The sequence below is a fragment of the Bidens hawaiensis genome, unplaced genomic scaffold (genome assembly GCF_021521415.1).
Source record: "Bidens hawaiensis isolate Kalapana, Puna unplaced genomic scaffold, B.hawaiensis_p1.1 tig00038670_1, whole genome shotgun sequence".
NCBI classification, from domain to species: domain Eukaryota; kingdom Viridiplantae; phylum Streptophyta; class Magnoliopsida; order Asterales; family Asteraceae; genus Bidens; species Bidens hawaiensis.
In genome coordinates, this window is record NW_027496803.1 from 5,273 (window position 1) to 25,339 (window position 20,067).

At 38.9% G+C, this 20,067-nt stretch overlaps 1 pseudogene across 1 annotated transcript; it reads left to right on the forward strand.

Annotated features, from left to right (window-relative positions):
• The first annotated feature begins 12,265 nt into the window (after positions 1-12,265).
• Positions 12,266-17,659, forward strand: LOC143590573 (beta-glucosidase 40-like; annotated as a pseudogene). The gene is made up of 13 exons (XR_013145490.1): positions 12,266-12,441; positions 14,562-14,628; positions 14,854-14,912; positions 15,227-15,302; positions 15,606-15,677; positions 15,762-15,849; positions 15,934-16,189; positions 16,290-16,404; positions 16,484-16,708; positions 16,877-16,908; positions 16,980-17,082; positions 17,174-17,282; positions 17,377-17,659. The product of XR_013145490.1 is annotated as a beta-glucosidase 40-like (transcript).
• Positions 17,660-20,067: the final 2,408 nt, after the last annotated feature.

Below are 20,067 nucleotides of genomic sequence, written 5' to 3' on the forward strand. Positions count from 1 at the left end.
CGCTTTTTGTTTAATCGGGCGGTAAGGACGTTGTCTTCCCTTGTTTTCTGGGTGTAGAGGTTTGTGCTCTGTGGGAGATCTCTACCCAGTTGCTTCTCCGTTTCCGCAAAGCGTTTAGCTGCTGTCATGATGGCATCCCATGTGGATGGCATGCCATCTTTACCCGTTAAGGTTGCGGATGAGCTCTGGGTCGTTCGCGCCCTGGATAAAGGCGGGCGCGAACAAGATCTTCGCTGATATTACCCAGACTTAGCTTCTTCGAGTTGAAGCGAGTGATGAAGTCTAGCAAAGATTCATCTTTTTCTCGAATGCACTTGAGGATTGTCCATTGCTCCTCGATATACTTTCTTTGCTGGCTGAAGTGTTGGCTAAACTTCTGTTGGAAGTCAGCCCAGTCGTAGATGTGGTTGACCGGTAGACGACCGAACCACGCTCTAGCAGCCCCCACAAGCGTCATTTGGAACATGTAACATGTGACATCTGCCCCGATCCGACCCGACCCAGGTACCCGTTTCTCTGACCCGATCTCTTTCTTTTATTATTTAATATTTATACTTATGCTTTATTTTTAATAATAATATATATTTCCTTCCCGCCTCTTTCTCTCTCTTTCTTTCCGCCGTCCCGTCCCTCTTCCTTCTCTCTTTCCGCCTTCTTTTCCCTCTTGTCGCCGTCCCGCCCTTACGCCTTGTTTCCCTCTTTTTTTTCTAACTCTTTGCTTGTCCTTTGGTTCTTCCCGCCTAAGGATGTCTGCAGCTCCACGCGCCAGACTCCTTACATGGAAGCCTGCGTGAAGACATCTTGTTCCTGCGATGCGTGAAGAGAACTCTTCTCGCAGCGCGCTAAGAATGCATGTTCTTCCCGCAATGCGCTAAGAATGTATGTTCTTCCCGCGATGCGCTTAGAATTCTTGTTCTTCACGCAGCACGCTAAGGATTTGTGATTCTTCCCGCAGTGCGCTAAGGATTGTTGTGCCAGCCTTCGCGCTCGCGCACTCAGCCTTCCCGCGCTTAACCCTTGTATCTTCTGTTTAAATCTAGCCGTTTGCTTTTGTGTTGTCTTATCTTTTGAGCTGTTGACCTAATCTGCTTTTTGTCTGAAAAGTTACTTTCGGCGCAGCATGCGCACCAACCCCATTGGTTGGCAGATAAAGTGACTGACATTATCTTTTGAGATCTGCTTTTGCCATGCTTTATCCAGTACCTTTATCTGACCCGCCATGCCTGTTACTGTTCCCTGTCAGCTTTATCTTGCCCCCTGCAGCTGCCATATCTTTTGATATCTTTTGCTTTTGGAATCTTTTGCTTTTTGAGATCTTTTCCCCTTTTCTAGGGATTATGTCTCCTAGGGTTTTTCTATAAATAATAATAATATTTCATAACACATCACACACAAAACACTTAATCTCTCCTGTTCTCTTGCTCCTTGCTCTCTCTGCCGTCTTCCTCTCTGCCTCCGTCTTCCTCCTTGTTCTTCCTGCTTTTCCGGTAATATATATTATAATTTACTAATTAATTATGCTAACTTATAATCAAGACTTAAAACAAATCATTAAAACAATAATCTTATTTATAGGTTAACTTGTGCTTGGTTAAAGTTGGTTCTTGCTTTATCTATCACCGCATCGTTTATCATGTGAGTAATCTCGTACCTAATCCCTTTTTATTTTTAATGTTTTGGGATGTTCATGTGTTCATACAAACTTAGAGTCTTAAAACTTGTTTATGAACTTTAGTCGCGCAGTATCCCATGTGTTGAGGACGTTTACTTGGCTGTTTATTTGTATGTGTGTATCATTAACCGCTTTGTTCGGCCTATTCCGCAGTTCCGTTGGTACCATTAGTTGAACACGGGAGACCTATCGTTTACGGTTTTCTTTGTTTACACTTGCACAGATGTTTTCTCGTTTTTATGCTCAATTGGGAGCATGGATTGAACTATGATCTATGAACTATCTTAGGCTTGATCACAATCTGATTACACCCTTGTTAAACTCTAGACATACACGTGTTGCGCGCAGATTTACTGTGATTATCTATGATTATCTATTAAACTTGATTTCTCACCAACACGCAAGTGTTTGACGTTTATTTTAACACATGTTCAGGTTTGCAGTAGCTGTTTTGGAGCTTGTGGACACGTAGGACGTTTTCACTTTTGGACCTAGAATTAAAATGTATCAAGACAAGTTAATGTTGTTTGGATGTTATAATTTATAATATATTGATTTATGTTTGATTTATGTTCTTTATTTTCCCCGCTGCGCGTGCGCGATAAAATGTGTATTAATAAATATTGACACCAATAGTGTCGCGAGTAATGAAGCAATATGTGGCGCCCCGATGTATAATCCGCCTTTGGTCGGGGTGTTACAGATTGGTATCAGAGCTCGTTGACTTTAGGATAGGTGGTTAGACGTAACGGCCTAGAATACCTAAGAGTCCCTTCTCGCGCATGAGAGAAATCTCATGTTTGCGCGCTTATTGTTAATTACTCGTTATTTATGAATATGCTCGCACTTGCGCAGTATATGATTTTATGTTTTATTTCGCGATATTTCGATTTTTGTTGAATTTCGATTTTTATTGATTTTACTTACATATTCGTTTGTTGAATTTGAAAATCCGAAAAGTCATGGTGATACATGAATAGTTGATTTTCAATTTCCATTTACGATTATGTTCTGAGGTTGGAGACTTGAAAAGTCATGGTGATACATGAATTGTCAACCTCCAATACTCATTTTCTTGTATATTTTATATTGAAGATTGGAAAGTCATGGTGATACATGAATCGTCAATCTCCAATACTCGTTTACTCGTATATTTTAAATTGGGAATTCGGAAAGTCATGGTGATACATGAATTGTCGATTTCTGATTCGAATTTGTTACCTTTATTAAGTCTGCATTTAAAGTCATTTATTTTACTTTAACTTTTGATAGTATCTAACTCTGCGAAACCAAGCTTTATAAAGTTAAACTTTGCGCTAAAACCAAGATATTAACTAAAATTTAAAACTTTTATAGAATGCCTCCGCTATCTCGCCGATTTCAGAGAAGAGAAGCCTCGCGCATGCGTAGACAGCAACGTTCCCAGGAAATGGCCGCCGCAATAGCCCAAGCTTTGAGCCAAAACAATGCTAATACCTCCAGTTATAACATTAAGTCCTTTAATGCGGGTAACCCTCCGAAGTTCACAGGTCTTGAAGGAGCCACCGTGATGCTCCAATGGCTTGAGAAGATTGAAAACACTTTCCTCCATACCCAATGCCCCTCAGAAAGACGAACCCTATATGCTTCCAGTGTCCTGGAATCCAGAGCGCTTACATGGTGGAATGGAGTAGCTCATGCGCGTGGCGCAGAGGCTGCTTCTAGCATGACATGGGAGGAATTCAAGGAAATTCTTACGCGAGAATTCTGCCCTCCCAACGAAGTTAAGCGCCTGGAGGAAGAATTCTGGAACTTGAAGCAATACAGCGGTGAAGCGCGCGAGTACGCGACGCGCTTCCACGAGCTAAGCTTACTGGTCCCTCACCTTGTTACCCCTTCCCGCCGAGCCATCGAGAAATTCCTTGGGGGTCTCCCCATGGAAATTCAAGATTCTGTATGGGCCAGAAACCCAGTTACCCTCTCTGACGCCATCGAATTGGCCGCTGTGCTCAGCGACAACCATGTCAGAGCAGGAACCCTGTTCCTGCGGGGAACTGAGAAGACCAAACCCACCAAGACTGTCCCTGAACCAACAGAAACCAAACCAGAACCCTCAAACCATAACCAGAAACGTAGGCGCAGACAAGCCTATGCGCTTACCAACCCGCCCATTGTCCAGCAACCAATTTATCAACCAGTTTACGCGCCTAACCCACTGTCAACCTACCCAGCACCTCCTGTAGTCCACAACTATGCCTTAACCAATCCAGCACTTCCTGCCCCGCCAACTAAGAAACCTTACACAGGAAACCAACCCTTCTGCCCAACCTGTAGACTTCATCACCCACCTCAAGTCCCGTGTCGACAATGTAACCGATGTGGCCGCGTAGGTCACTCCGTTGAGTACTGTAGAACCCCTCCCTCCAATCCGATTGCGCCAACACCACCAGCCTACCCGCAGAACCCACAGCCAACTTACCAAAACCCACGACCCAGATCGTGCTTTAACTGCGGTGATCCAAGTCATTTCCGGAACGCGTGCCCAAGGCTACAAGTTCAGATTACTCAAGCGAATCCGGTGAACCAAATTTCGAACCAAGTGACGCGTGGCCGAGCTTTTAACATAACCGCGCACCAAGCGCAAGCGAATAACGACGTAGTTAATGGTACATTTTTGCTTAACGGATTTTATGCATCTATGCTTTTTGATACTGGCGCCGATAGAAGTTTTATCTCTCGCGCCTTTGAGCGGAAGCTTGCGCGACCGCGCGATAACTTAAAAGAAGATTTTTCAGTTGAATTGGCTAATGGCGAAACTGTTTTAATAAACTCGGTAATTAAAGATTGCACGCTTAACCTTAACGAAAACGATTTTCTGATCGACCTCATCCCTATGCCTCTTGGAAGCTTTGATGTTATCATTGGTATGGACTGGCTCTCGAAGAATCGCGCCGAAGTTATTTGCGCCAAGAAATTGATTCGCATACCTCGAGAAAATGGTGATCTTCATATTTACGGCGAAAAACCCTCCAGTGGTCTTAAACTTATGTCTTGCGCCGAAGCCCAAAGACTCATGCGGAAGAAGTGTATTGCATTTCTAGCCCATGTGGTTAAACCCGATGAAGGAAAGAAGCTTCGCGATATCCCTGTTGTGCGTGATTTTCCTGAAGTTTTTCCTGATGATCTTCCTGGTATCCCTCCCGCTCGTGAAGTCGAGTTTCGTGTTGATCTTGTCCCTGGTGCTTCCCCCGTTGCAAAATCTCCTTACCGTCTTGCACCCGCTGAGATGCAAGAATTGGCCAGCCAACTTCAAGAGTTGACTGCTAAAGGATTCATTCGCCCTAGCTCTTCGCCCTGGGGTGCTCCGGTGTTGTTCGTTAAAAAGAAAGATGGATCGTTTCGCATGTGTATTGATTACCGCGAGTTGAACAAACTCACCATTAAAAACCGGTATCCCTTACCGCGTATTGACGACCTCTTTGATCAACTCCAAGGTGCCTCTTGTTTCTCGAAGATTGATCTCCGCTCTGGCTATCACCAGTTGCGCATCCGCGATGAAGATGTTCCGAAGACTGCTTTTCGTACTCGTTATGGCCATTTTGAATTCTTGGTCATGTCCTTCGGTTTAACCAACGCACCCGCCGTTTTCATGGATCTTATGAATCGGGTGTGTAGGCCTTTCTTGGATAAATTCGTGATCGTGTTTATCGATGATGTTCTGGTGTATTCTAAGACCAAGGCCGAGCATGAGCAACATCTCCGATTGGTATTGCAAAAGCTTAGAGCCGAGCAACTCTATGCTAAGCTTTCCAAGTGTGAATTCTGGTCTGATGAAGTACAGTTTCTTGGTCACGTTGTAAACGAGATGGGTATTCATGTCGACCCATCCAAGATTGAAGCAATCAAGAACTGGATTACGCCATCCTCTCCTTCTGAGATCCGTTCCTTTCTGGGCTTAGCTGGTTATTACCGGCGTTTCATTTCGAACTTCTCAAAGATCGCTTTGCCTTTAACAGCTCTTACGCACAAAGGTAAACCATATATTTGGGGCTCGAAGCAAGAAGAAGCCTTTCTGACGCTCAAGCGTTTGTTGTGTGAAGCTCCTGTTCTTGCACTACCTGAGGGTAATGATGATTTTGTCGTGTATTGCGATGCATCCAACCAAGGTCTCGGTTGTGTTCTTATGCAACGAGGCAAGGTTATCGCTTACGCATCAAGGCAACTCAAGGTTCATGAAAAGAATTATACAACTCACGACCTCGAGCTTGGTGCAGTTGTTTTTGCCTTGAAGATCTGGAGACACTACCTTTATGGTACTAAGTGTATCCTCTACACTGACCATAAAAGCCTTCAGCATATCTTTGATCAAAAGGAACTTAACATGAGGCAACGCCGATGGAACGAACTCATCAGCGATTACGATTGTGAGATCCGGTATCATCCTGGTAAGGCTAATGTGGTAGCCGATGCGCTCAGCCGAAAACCCTGCCAACTTAACTGTATCTTGCCGCGCACCCAGCTTCACTTCGCGCCGATTCAAAGCAACCTTGAATCGCGTATTCGTGACGCGCAGCGCGCATCCATCAGTAATGGTAACCTTCGCGCCGAGTTAGCGTGTGGCGCGGAAGCACTCTTTGTCCCTAATCTGAGTGGAATTCTCTGCTATCTCAATCGCATCTGGATCCCTTGTGATGAGAATCTTCGCGCTGATATCCTGAGTGAAGCGCACAAATCTCGATATTCTATTCATCCTGGCGCTGATAAGATGTACAAGGATTTGCGCATTACTTATTGGTGGCCTGGCATGAAAAAGGATATTGCTGTGTTCGTAGCTAGATGTCTGACTTGTTCTAAAGTGAAAGCTGAACACCAACGCCCATCTGGTTTGCTCGAACAACCAGAAATTCCTACGTGGAAATGGGAAGGTATAGCGATGGACTTTATTACCAAGTTACCTTTGACAGCAAGCAAACATGATAGCATTTGGGTAATAGTGGATCGATTGACTAAATCTGCTCACTTTCTGCCCATTCGTGAAAACTACCGTGTTGAGCATCTCGCGCAGCTTTATGTCAAGGAAATCGTCTGCCGCCATGGTACTCCTTTGAGCATCATATCCGATCGCGATGGCCGTTTTATATCTTGCTTTTGGAAATCTCTCCAATCTGCGCTAGGAACTCGCTTGGACATGAGTACGGCATATCATCCTTAGACTGACGGTCAGTCTGAGCGAACTATTCAAACTCTTGAGGATATGCTCCGATCTTGTGTTCTTGATTTTGGAGGTAATTGGGATTCACACCTGCCTTTGATCGAGTTTTCTTATAACAACAGCTATCATTCCAGTATCGGTATGGCCCCATTTGAAGCACTTTACGGTCGTAAATGCCGCTCCCCGATTTGTTGGAGCGAAGTGGGTGAAACTCAAATCACAGGACCCGAACTTGTTCAAGAGACAACAGATAAAATCGCCAAGATCCGTGATCATCTGCTGACTGCCAGAAGCCGACAGAAGAGTTACGCAGATCGTAGGCGAAAGCCTCTCGAATTTCAAGTTGGTGATCTTGTTCTCCTCAAAGTGTCGCCTTGGAAAGGTGTTGTCCGCTTTGGGAAGAAAGGTAAGCTTGCTCCTCGTTATGTTGGTCCATTCAAGATTCTCGCGCGTGTGGGAAAAGTTGCCTACAGACTTGACCTGCCGCCCGCGCTCAGTAATGTGCATCCAACGTTCCATGTATCCAATCTCAAGAAATGTTTAGCTGACGAGAACCTTCACATTCCACTTGATGAAGTTCAAGTTGATGAATCTATGCATTTCATTGAGAAGCCTGTTGAGATTATGGATCGCGAGGTTAAGCAAACCAAGCGCAGTCGTATCCCTATCGTGAAAGTTCGCTGGGAGTCCAAGCGCGGAGCCGAGTTTACATGGGAAAGGGAAGATCAAATGAAGATCAAGTACCCGCACCTGTTCTCTGCGCAACCTACTTCGAGATAAATTTCGGGACGAAATTTCTTAAAGTAGGGGAGACTGTGACATCTGCCCCGATCCGACCCGACCCAGGTACCCGTTTCTCTGACCCGATCTCTTTCTTTTATTATTTAATATTTATACTTATGCTTTATTTTTAATAATAATATATATTTCCTTCCCGCCTCTTTCTCTCTCTTTCTTTCCGCCGTCCCGTCCCTCTTCCTTCTCTCTTTCCGCCTTCTTTTCCCTCTTGTCGCCGTCCCGCCCTTACGCCTTGTTTCCCTCTTTTTTTTCTAACTCTTTGCTTGTCCTTTGGTTCTTCCCGCCTAAGGATGTCTGCAGCTCCACGCGCCAGACTCCTTACATGGAAGCCTGCGTGAAGACATCTTGTTCCTGCGATGCGTGAAGAGAACTCTTCTCGCAGCGCGCTAAGAATGCATGTTCTTCCCGCAATGCGCTAAGAATGTATGTTCTTCCCGCGATGCGCTTAGAATTCTTGTTCTTCACGCAGCACGCTAAGGATTTGTGATTCTTCCCGCAGTGCGCTAAGGATTGTTGTGCCAGCCTTCGCGCTCGCGCACTCAGCCTTCCCGCGCTTAACCCTTGTATCTTCTGTTTAAATCTAGCCGTTTGCTTTTGTGTTGTCTTATCTTTTGAGCTGTTGACCTAATCTGCTTTTTGTCTGAAAAGTTACTTTCGGCGCAGCATGCGCACCAACCCCATTGGTTGGCAGATAAAGTGACTGACATTATCTTTTGAGATCTGCTTTTGCCATGCTTTATCCAGTACCTTTATCTGACCCGCCATGCCTGTTACTGTTCCCTGTCAGCTTTATCTTGCCCCCTGCAGCTGCCATATCTTTTGATATCTTTTGCTTTTGGAATCTTTTGCTTTTTGAGATCTTTTCCCCTTTTCTAGGGATTATGTCTCCTAGGGTTTTTCTATAAATAATAATAATATTTCATAACACATCACACACAAAACACTTAATCTCTCCTGTTCTCTTGCTCCTTGCTCTCTCTGCCGTCTTCCTCTCTGCCTCCGTCTTCCTCCTTGTTCTTCCTGCTTTTCCGGTAATATATATTATAATTTACTAATTAATTATGCTAACTTATAATCAAGACTTAAAACAAATCATTAAAACAATAATCTTATTTATAGGTTAACTTGTGCTTGTTTAAAGTTGGTTCTTGCTTTATCTATCACCGCATCGTTTATCATGTGAGTAATCTCGTACCTAATCCCTTTTTATTTTTAATGTTTTGGGATGTTCATGTGTTCATACAAACTTAGAGTCTTAAAACTTGTTTATGAACTTTAGTCGCGCAGTATCCCATGTGTTGAGGACGTTTACTTGGCTGTTTATTTGTATGTGTGTATCATTAACCGCTTTGTTCGGCCTATTCCGCAGTTCCGTTGGTACCATTAGTTGAACACGGGAGACCTATCGTTTACGGTTTTCTTTGTTTACACTTGCACAGATGTTTTCTCGTTTTTATGCTCAATTGGGAGCATGGATTGAACTATGATCTATGAACTATCTTAGGCTTGATCACAATCTGATTACACCCTTGTTAAACTCTAGACATACACGTGTTGCGCGCAGATTTACTGTGATTATCTATGATTATCTATTAAACTTGATTTCTCACCAACACGCAAGTGTTTGACGTTTATTTTAACACATGTTCAGGTTTGCAGTAGCTGTTTTGGAGCTTGTGGACACGTAGGACGTTTTCACTTTTGGACCTAGAATTAAAATGTATCAAGACAAGTTAATGTTGTTTGGATGTTATAATTTATAATATATTGATTTATGTTTGATTTATGTTCTTTATTTTCCCCGCTGCGCGTGCGCGATAAAATGTGTATTAATAAATATTGACACCAATAGTGTCGCGAGTAATGAAGCAATATGTGGCGCCCCGATGTATAATCCGCCTTTGGTCGGGGTGTTACATAACACCACGTAGGTTCCGTCCAACTACTGACGGTTGCCCCCGCTATGAACCTGTTCAAATGATCGTCTGGATCAGATATACCATCATATGTGCCTATGCTGGACATTTGTTTGGCACTTTTTGGGGCGATTGCCTCTGCAATGTCCCTTGCAAATTTGGACGTTCCCGCATTTGCAACGTTTGGTCTGAATGTTTTGGAGAAGTCTCGTGGACTTCCACCTGTGCTTTTTGGTTTGAAGGCTTGTCCAAAATGCCTTCTCGGTTGGGAATCCGTTTCCTTACGCTTCCCTTTTGCCCTATGGCGAGGGTTCGCGTCGGAGTCGGAATCCTCCGAGTCATCCAAGTAATCTTCGAATTCGTCAGCCTGTTGGACGGAAAGCAAGCGTTCGTCCAACTCAGCTTGGAATTCCCTCTGACGTGCCTCCGCCCATGCCTTAACTTCATCGAGTGTTTGGCGGGGGAGTCTTGTTTGTTTCTCTAACTGGGTATCGGTGAATCCCAGTGAGCGATTATTTACTGCACTTGCCCCAGCTTGGGTAGCTGGGGTAGTGTTCGTAAAATTTACTTCACTTGCCCCGGCTTGGGTAGCCGGGGTAGTGTTTGTAAAAACTGTGTTGCCGGTATTCCCCCCAGTAGCTGGGGTTGTGGTTACCGGAATTTCTTTAACCATCTTAGAAGTTTGAAAAAACTGTTGAAAAATGAAGTTCTAGCTTTTATGCACGGATGGCGCCAATGAAGAAACACTAACCGGACCCCGGGCAGATTACTGGTAACCTGGGGGTTAGATAGATGTTTCCCACGAGGGGTTAGACCCTGAGAAGATGGTTCTTCTGATAACCTGCAAAACAGACACCGTGAGCTTGTCACTGAGAAGGGGGGGTTCCTCCTTGTGACCACCCTCCGGCGTGAGAATCAGACTAGATTGCTCTTTAAATATAAATGTATATTAAGAGATTGCTAGAGCAGATATCAGGTATAATATGATGATAATATGTTGAGATAAGATGATCATACCATTTATGGTATTTATAGCCGAAGGTAGGTTTCCAAGGAGGTGTGGCCGGCTGCAACAGTGTTCCTGTTCCACCAATAGTGGCCTACGCACGTGCCCTGCTGGTAGTTGGTGGGTAGGCAGCGGCTGATAGTGACCAGGCCTGCTGTGTACTATTCCTTTTCCACCAACTGCCGGCTACGCACGTGGTATGGCAGTAGTTGGTGAGTAGGCAGCGGCTAATAGTGACACAGTACAGGAGCATGCTGCTCGCCATACTGTGTCAGTAAGCTGTCGTATCTTTAGTCAGATCTTTTTCCCATACCTCGTCAGGTACAGTACAGAAGATCTTCCCGTATCGTACGGACTGGCTTATTTGGGCGGGAGTATTCCCCCTCCCGCCCTTGTGCGGGATTGTTCCCGGCTTTGCTCATTCCCTCAGGTGACACTGAGTGATTGAGAGCTAAGTGCCTTGTGCGTGTAGCCTTGCTGCGCGGGTGGCCTTCCCCGATGGCTTGTATCCGAGGCTGCGGGAACAGGCGGAGTCCTTCACCATCGGGAGGCATTTCCTGCGGGACCAGCTTGCGTACTGCGCGTAAGGACGTCACGTCTTTGAGCATGGTTGGTCCTGCGGATCCAGTTGGTTTCTGCGCAGACGTCCCTCTTCAAGGTGAGTCTTGCGGGTCCAACTGGGCTCTGCTGGGACCTACCTCTTCAACATACAATTCTTATACAAAGAGTTACAATAACAAATAGAAAAAGACTACAACAAGCAATTACATAACCATCTTTTATATCACAGTTAAAACTAGGGGGGGCAACTTAACTGTTATAACCATTAAACCGAACCATAACCGACATAACCGAACCGATTTTAACCGATAACCGACATAACCGTTGGGTCGGTTTAATGAATTTTTAAAAACCGCCAAACACGGGTCGGTTTTGGTTAAAGATATATCGAAAACCGCTATAACCGAACCGACCCATTTATTTAACCAACAATATGTTTAATATGTCTGGGATTAACTTCCACCAAACATGTTGGATTATATCATTTTGATGTTTTTTGTTCAACGTTTGTTATCAAATTAAGTTGAATTTCAATGTTGGATTATATAATGTCATTCTTTTTTGAATATTTGGTATTAATATTAGAAATTATATAACTTATTAGATTATGTCATGTCATTTTTTGTAATGATTGGTACCAAATTTTTGGGCCCAATTACATTGTTTTGGTTACGGTTAACCGACCCATAACCGACTCACTATAACCTACAAAACCGATTAACTAAAACCGTCATAATGGGTCGGTTATGATTATCCATTAACCGTCATATCGGTTATGGTTATGAATTCGACTCAAAACCGTCTCAAACCGACCCATACACACCCTAGTTAAAACACATATATGTAACATATATATTGACATGTAGTTATGTAGTGTGTTACACCTCTAATTGACAATTTAACAGTTGTATTTCCATAATAAGCATTAACTTTACATTTATTATACTATTTTTGTCTATTCATTTTTGTATATTTGTAGTGTGAAAACATGACTTACATCCCCACTATCTCTCCGCCGTTTTTATATAAATATAAATTCTCACAAAACTCGGTTTTAAAACACACAAACATTCTTAACATCTTAACAACCTCTGTCTGATTCTTCACACGCCGCCTTGTACAAACTACTTTCTTATTCATCGTACTGTTACATAAAATGTCGTTGACATTCAAAACAGTTGTACTATTAGCTTTTGGGATTGTACTTGTTCTTATTCATGGATGTTTGGCTGATGGAATTAATAGAAAAAGCTTTCCAAGTGGTTTTGTCTTTGGAACTGCATCTTCTGCTTACCAGGTTTGTTATTATTATTATTATTATTATTATTATGTTATTATGTTACAAGCCAAACAGAAGAAATTAACCCAAAAAACTAGTCTGATAGATGAGGGAACCTATTTGGCTTATAACCCCATATCAGTCGTCCATACAACCGATGTGGGACAAGTCTCATACCTTGAAACGGTTTCAATCCGTAACATATTATTATTATTATTATTATTATTATTATGTAAATAACAATAGTAAATGGTTTTAAATATCCATGGAATAATTTCCAATCAAAACAAAGACAGTGAATTAATTACATTTATTATTATGCATTGACGTTGCAATTAACCAATTTAACGAGTGGGACCCACTCTGTTTTTAGTAGGGGGGGTGCATAGTGCATGCATGGGTCGGTTTCGATTGGTTTATGGTTTAAAACCAAAATATAGGTTTCGTGTTTTTGAAAACTGTTCGATTTTTTATTTTCTCGACAGTTGGTTTGTGTTTTGTCATTTGGGCTAAAAATTTTGGAAAAAAATGGCTTAAGCTTTTTTTTTTTTTTGTTAACTAATAACTATTTGATTATTTAAATAAGAAATAATAAGCTATAACTTCATTTTTTACGAAAACATAAAACCAAATTGTCGGTTTATATTACATTTTGATGACTTCGATTTCATTTTTTTGATTTCGAATAGGTTTTTTCGGCTTCAAACACGCTCCTAATTTACGGGGAGGGAAAATGTTATAGATATATAAAGTATTTGTATTTATTATGAACTAGTTTTTATCCCCCGTATTACGGGGTTGTTTTATGTTGTTTGTTCTAATATTTATTTATATTTTTTTTATTGTATGAAAGTTAATAATATACTTATGGTTTGATGATAAATTGTTTCACAAATAAATGAGATGTTATAACCCGATTTAAAAGCTATATGGTTTTGATGAGACCCAAGACCCGTTTATTTTTTTTACTATGAAATTGGTTTTTTAATTATAAATAATATTTATGAAAGTTAATAATATACTTATGGTTTGATGAGACCCAATGCCGTTTATTTTTTTTACTACCAAATTGGTTTTTAAATTTAAATAATATATATCTTTTTTAAAATAAATAAGATATTATTTTTTATTATATCCTATTTTATAGGACTTTTACATAAATAATTTGGTGAGACTAATTTTTTATTTAATGAGATGTTATAACCCGTTTAAGGAATATCTGGGTTTGATAAGACCCATACCCATGAATTCGGGTCAAATGCATGAGAAGTCTTCATTTAAAAATCAAGCAAATCTGGTGACTCAAAAAAAAAGGGGCACATCGCGACACGTAGGATTTTTATGTCTTCGTTTATATATATTACTAGTTTTTATCCCCCGTATTACGGGGTTGTTTTATATTGTTTGTTCTAATATTTATTTATTTTTTGAATTTATATATCTTTATTGTATGAAAGTTAATTATAAACTTATGGTTTAATGATAAGTTGTTTCACAAATAAATGAGATGTTATAACCCGGTTTAAAAGCTATATGGTTTTGATGAGACCCAAGGCCCGTTTATTTTTTTTACTATAAAATGGTTTTTTAATTATAAATAATATTTATGAAAGTTAATAATATACTTACGGTTTGATGAGACCTAAGACCCGTTTATTTTTTTACTATAAAATTGGTTTTTTAATTTAAATAATATATATATATATATATATATATATCTTTGTTAAATTAAATAAGATATTAATTTTTAGTGTATCCTATTTTATAGGATTTTTACATCAATAATTTGGTGAGAATAATTTTTAATTCAATGAGATGTTATAACCCGTTTAAGGAATATCTGGGTTTGGTAAGACCCATACCCATTAATTTGGGTTAAATGCATGAGAAGCCTCCATTTAAAAATCAAGCAAATCTGATGACTCCAAAAAGGAGGGAAGCGACCACATCGCGACACGTAGAATTTTTATGTTTTCGTTTATATATATTATAGATAGATAGATGTGGAGGACATAAAATGATATTAGTACTATATTGCTATTTTAATTTAATGTCAAAAACTACATTAAACGACAACATATGTCTAAATGATATTAGTCATATTACAATACATTATTCACTGATTTATTACTTCACAGTATGAAGGAGACGTGAAGGTAGATGGAAGGGGTCAGGCTACTTGGGACAAATTTGCTCATACATTTGGTATTCATTTTATTTTTTTATAAGCACAAACACGACTCATATATTTTTTTTTCTTGTCAAAACGTAACTGGTTTAAACCATTTATCTAAACGATGACAAATTATTATTTTTTTTCGTGTTCGGGTGAAATTGAGATGGCAAATTTAAGGGGTTGTTTGCATTTCACAAGTATGGATGATTTAAATTAAAATCACAATTTTGATTTTTGACCTTGTGATCTTGTAGGTAAGGTGTCTGATTTTAGCAATGCTGATGTTGCAGTTGATCAATACCACTTGTATGAGGCAAGTAATCTTTCATTCTGTTATATGATTCATAGAGTTAATTAAGTGTCATTTTTTATTCATAAAATCATGATGTAACAATAAATTCCTTTTAAGCGATTCGGTATTAAATGTGTCTCCATCCAATGGTGCTCGGTTAACTCACGTGCCACTCGTCATGTTTAAATGTAACACGTTAAAAACTTAAAAACATTGTGAAAATGAAACAAACCATGAATTTTGTCATGTTCATTCGGGCTAACCGCTGGACTATCTTCTAAAGTTCAACCAGCCAACCCGACAAGAGTTTAATTATTTCGATGGTTCAAATGCAGGATGACATAAAATTGATGAAGGATATGGGCATGGATGCGTATAGGTTTTCAATCTCCTGGCCAAGGATTTTCCCGGGTAATAAAATTTAAATGTACTTTTGTATAATTAGAAATATTTTTTTTTTTAAAAATGAGTCCTAATAATAACTCATATTTAGGATATGTAGCTATTGAAAATGTATTTTTTTACACTTCATGGAAATGTGAGAAAAGTTTGGTCTAATAAGTTAAAAAAGTTACATAAAAACCTACAATTTCTATATGTTCACTCAAAACTTTAGTTTAAAACTAGAGTGTATTATTAGACCATATCAAATAATTTCGTGTAAGTCGAAGCAACTATTAAATCAATATACTTTCTTGTTTTTCTATGTCGTAGATGGAAACGGTCAAATCAACCAAGCAGGAGTCGATCACTACAACGCACTTATTAATTCTTTATTAGCAAATAGTATGTGTATTTTTATATATCTTAAATATTTAAATTAATTTTATTTATATTTTCTTTTATTAAAAGTTTGACATGAAATGTTAGATGTTGAACCATATGTGACACTTTACCATTGGGACCTTCCTCAAGCATTGGAAGACAAATATAATGGCTGGCTTGACACAAGAATCATGTAAATATTAGCTATTAACTATTTTTATTTTATTAATTTTAAAAAATTTAAACTTATTATGTTATTTTGCATGTTATTATACAGAAACGACTTTGCAAATTACGCGGAAACATGTTTTGAGAAATTTGGTGATCGGGTTAAGAACTGGATGACATTTAATGAACCTCATACTTTTACGGTACAAGGTTATGATGTTGGCCTTCAAGCACCAGGTCGTTGCTCGATACTTCTTAGGTTGTTATGTAGGGCTGGAAACTCGGCTACTGAACCTTACATTGTTGCTCATAATGCCCTACTTTCCCATGCAGCTGCCTTCGATATCTACAAACGGAAATACAAGGTAAAATTCGTTATTGAATAATCAAAACCCCGATAATAAAATGTCATATAAAAAAATCATCAACGTTTTAAAACAAACACGTCGTTTTACTATTATTCAGGCCAAGCAAAACGGACACATTGGAATTGCATTTGATGTCATGTGGTACGTGCCGGGTACAAACAAAACCGAGGACATTGAGGCCACACAAAGAGCACAAGATTTTCAATTGGGATGTTACATTTCTAAACCAATATTATTTTTTGAACTTCTCTTACTATATAATAAGATATATAATGTTTTTATGCGACATTAGGTTTCTTGATCCTATAATGTTTGGAGATTACCCGACATCAATGAGAACAAGAGTTGGAGATCGGTTACCAAGGTTTTCTAAACTTCAATCCGCTCTTCTCAAAGGTTCAATTGATTTTGTCGGTATAAATCACTACACAACATGGTAAGCGTGGCATAATTCGACTAGCATCATTGGCGTGCTTCTAAACGATTCTATTGCAGATTCGGGTTCTGTTACACTTCGTAAGTCGTTTAAAAATATATGATACCTTTTTGTTAATCCAAACCCAACAATATACAGTTTCTCATTTTGGTAACTATGGGTTTTGTAGTATGGTTATATTTTATGTGACACGAGTCACACGAATGACAAATTGTCTAACAACACAATTCTGGCGTACTTTTTTTCAGCATTTAAGGACGGGAAAGCAATTGGTGATCGGGTATGCATATTTTTATATTGTACAGGCTGACGTGTCACTGTTACAATATTGATATATTTTGTATATCGCAGGCAAATTCAATATGGTTATACATAGTGCCAGGAGGGTTTAGAAGCTTATTAAATTACATCAAAAACAAATATGGGAATCCTCTAGTGATCATTACTGAAAATGGTATTTTTCATTTTTCGATCTTTTGTACCACCATTTATGCATAAAGTACAACATCTAAAGCATGGTTACTTGTATGTTCTTGTTCACATAGGGATGGACGACCCGAATAGCCCATTTATCTCACGCAAAGACACACTAAAGGATGAAAAGCGGGTCAAGTACCATAATGACTATCTCACAAACTTACTAGCTGCCATAAAGTAAGCCCGCCTTTCGGACCTTGTACTTTGAACATGCATTAAAGCTTGTAAGTTACAACTATCATCGCGTTAATTTCTTTGTTTGGTGTAACAGGGAGGATGGGTGCAATGTGAAGGGGTATTTTGCATGGTCATTGCTAGATAACTGGGAATGGGCTGCAGGTTTCAGTTCACGATTTGGGTTGTATTTTGTTGATTATAATGACAAGCTCAAAAGATATGCTAAGGATTCCGCTGTTTGGTTCAAGAATTTCTTGACCGTCGGTTAAAAGATTATGATATAATTGGATCGTGTCACTTCTTCGTCATACGAATTTCTTGACCGAAAATGACCATATTAGTTATTTCGGGTTTGTTATATGCTAGAAGAAATATATGCATTGTTATTGTATGTAGTATACATTTAAATTTCTACACGCCATTGATTTGTAATGTTGATGTGATAACGATTTTCAAGTGTCGTAGCAGCGTGCCACTCGATCTAACCATTTAGAACCTATTTTGACATGAAAGAGCTCGTCACTATCCGTTAAGAGCTATCGTTACTATTAAGGCCCTATAGGATCTATTAAGACTTGAATGATCTATTATTGTTTATTATTTTTTAGAATGTTTCACTACAACTTGATCTAACCCTTTAAAACTTAACGCAAGGTGTGGTGGGGTGACGAATGTGAGGTTCTTGGGCGATATGGTGCTACACCACCACCTCATGAGCTAAAAGGGGGATTTTTTTTTGGGGGGGGGGGGGGGGGGGGGGGGTTTGCCTGATTTTGTGTGTGTGTGTAATAATATTTTGTTGTTTTTGTGGGCTACAACACCACCTCTAGGCTACATATCGTCCCCTTGCTAACGTGATTGTCATGTGTCAAAAATCTCCCTTATTTTGTAGTCGTCTACTATACATAGCCTAATAGGACGTGATAAAACCCAAAATAATCATAAATTCAGAACTGACCTGACCATAGATGGATGTTGCTGGCCTAAGGCCATCCGTAGTGGGCGACATTTCCCGGCGAAAAGTAGGTGACATGAGCGACAATACCGCCCCCGGGCGAAATGTGGGGCGATAGGGGGGGGGGCAACTATTTGTCGGGCGAAATGTTTGTTAAATATTATTATTATTATATATGTTTGTGTGTAGTATATATATGTATGTATATATATATTAGCCTACATCACAATTACACCCCAAAAACAAAAATTTACTATTTGCTGACTGGGCATCACACGACGCAAAACGTCCCATTTTGTAGCCCCTCCACTACACATAGCCTAATTAGAAAATATCGGTCCCTACTTGATCAAATAACTTGTATATGTTGCATTACTTTCTAAACAAATTATACCAAAAATTTAACCATGCTTTTATTTTGAAAAAGTTGATTATTTGTTCCAACAAAATTTAATTTACTTTTGAAATTTGACATCTTACAACTTTTTTTATATTTTGACAATTTTTTTGTATATACTTTTAGGTTTACGACAAACTTTCCGTGGCAATTTCTATTTTGGATTACCAAACTCTTTTATTGTTTAACCTAGTACTTGTACTCGTGCCTTGCTACATGCCTACTTGGTGCCATGTTTTGTTTGTTTTAGACATGTTCATGTGTTCATTCGTATAATAGTTCAGCCATACTTGAAACAAACCCTTGCAGAACTCGGATTAAGCAAAAGGCCCTTTGAAATTAAGTTAGTATGAATATCAAATAAATCCAGATCATCATCTTTAGAATATAGGGGTTGGATCAAATACAAATTAAATTAACGTACTAATTGTGAGAATAAAATAGTGTAATTATCTATACAAGATAGTGTAATTACAGTATAATGTAATTACAGCATAGAGTAATTACACTACGATGCAATTACATAATTATTACTTGTAAATATAATTACACTACTTGGTTCTCACAATTAGCACTTTAATTTAATTTATACGCTAACTTTCTCCTAAAATATAAAGACTTGGATTCATAAGCATGTAGGAAGTAACCAAACAGATCGTTAAGACTTGAATATAAAGATTGGGGTAATCTATTTTTTTATTATTTTTTTTATAGAATTCTGCAAACTTTGTAAATATAAACCAAGGCAGAACTACTTTTCGTTACAAATTTGGAATTAGGGTGTTTTAATTCCAACCTCCATGATATATATGAATCTCCCACCGAACACTTTTCTACTAATTTTTATGTTTGATCTACTTCCTCATTTGTTAATTAACTTTTATTTGTTTATCATTTAATTGAGTTAGACTAGAACTGTTACATTTGTTTTTTAAAAGACAATTTTTAATTGAGTTAACAATCTACTTGTTTTACACCTAGAGGATCCCAGTAGTTGAATTATATTTCAAAGTGTGCATTTCTATATTTGTTTCACTATAAAAAAATACTTAAAAATCAAATATCACCATAATAATAGTTGACGTTTATTATTGTTTACAAATTAAAATTTTAATACCTTTTCGTGGATTTCGTTTAATTATGCAACCTTTTAAAATAATAGTTGCATCTAAGTTTGAAAAATGCAACCTTCAAGAAAAAGGTTGTGTTTTTTTAACAAAATTTGCCACTTTTAGATAAAAAGATTGCAATTTCAATAAAAATTTACAACTTTTTACTACATTCGTCCCATTAAAAGTGTCATAGTTTGAAAAACACAAAGTTTAAGGTAAATTAAATAATTACTTTTTTTATTACCAACAAATGACAATAACGCCCTTCGAAATTGGGTCCGTCAATATCATTTATAATTAATGCTAGTTATGTTTGTTTAT